The 763-nt window shown below is 48.9% G+C and overlaps 1 non-coding gene across 1 annotated transcript; it reads left to right on the top strand.

The window, feature by feature from the left end:
- Positions 1–608: 608 nt before the first annotated feature.
- LOC143176357 (5.8S ribosomal RNA) lies at positions 609–763 on the top strand. The gene has a single exon (XR_013000916.1). It is a non-coding gene; the product is annotated as a 5.8S ribosomal RNA (ribosomal RNA).

Raw genomic sequence — 763 nt, 5'->3', positions numbered from 1 at the left:
CTCGTCGTGTTCGTTCATGGTCGTTCCGAGAGAAAGAACGAAAGCGGTAACGAAGGGACCGGCCGTGAAGCTCGTTTTAAAGCCGCGCGTCTGACACCCAACTCTTGCGCGCCAATTTCGCGGCAAGAGATAACATGGGACGAATGACCGGCAAAGAGCCAGCTGTGAAGTCTTTTTTCATTATTTGCTTTCAATCGATCGATCGGTACGATTCGTGCAACGTTTCGCGCGATGCGACGCGAAAACATGCGCGCAACAATAGATGCGTCTGATCGGAAGAACGCGAGGGTCGACTGCACGCGATGGATTCAGTATCGGGTAGGATACAAAATATATCCCCGTCGTTTCCACGCGTGCGAGTCTTCTGCGTCTTTCGCGGGTTTTTGAATGCACTATACGCCCGGAACGTCGAGAAATATATACATATTACTTGAACGTTTTTCGTCTCGAAAGGCTTCGGTGTCGTCTCCAAGGCGACGCCTGAATCTCCTTCGCGCGCTGGTCGGAGATTCAGGTATCAACTTTTATCTTCTCTTTGAAAGAAGAGAGATATTAGGTCGAACAAATGAGAATAAAATTATATATGTGAAATATAAAATTTATACGATTACCCTGAACGGTGGATCACTTGGCTCGTGGGTCGATGAAGAACGCAGCTAATTGCGCGTCAACGTGTGAACTGCAGGACACATGAACATCGACATTTCGAACGCACATTGCGGTCCACGGATACAATTCCTGGACCACGCCTGGCTGAGGGTCG

The sequence above is a fragment of the Nomia melanderi genome, unplaced genomic scaffold, assembly GCF_051020985.1.
Source record: "Nomia melanderi isolate GNS246 unplaced genomic scaffold, iyNomMela1 scaffold0505, whole genome shotgun sequence".
Classification (NCBI taxonomy): domain Eukaryota; kingdom Metazoa; phylum Arthropoda; class Insecta; order Hymenoptera; family Halictidae; genus Nomia; species Nomia melanderi.
This window is presented reverse-complemented; position numbering and strand designations above follow the sequence as displayed.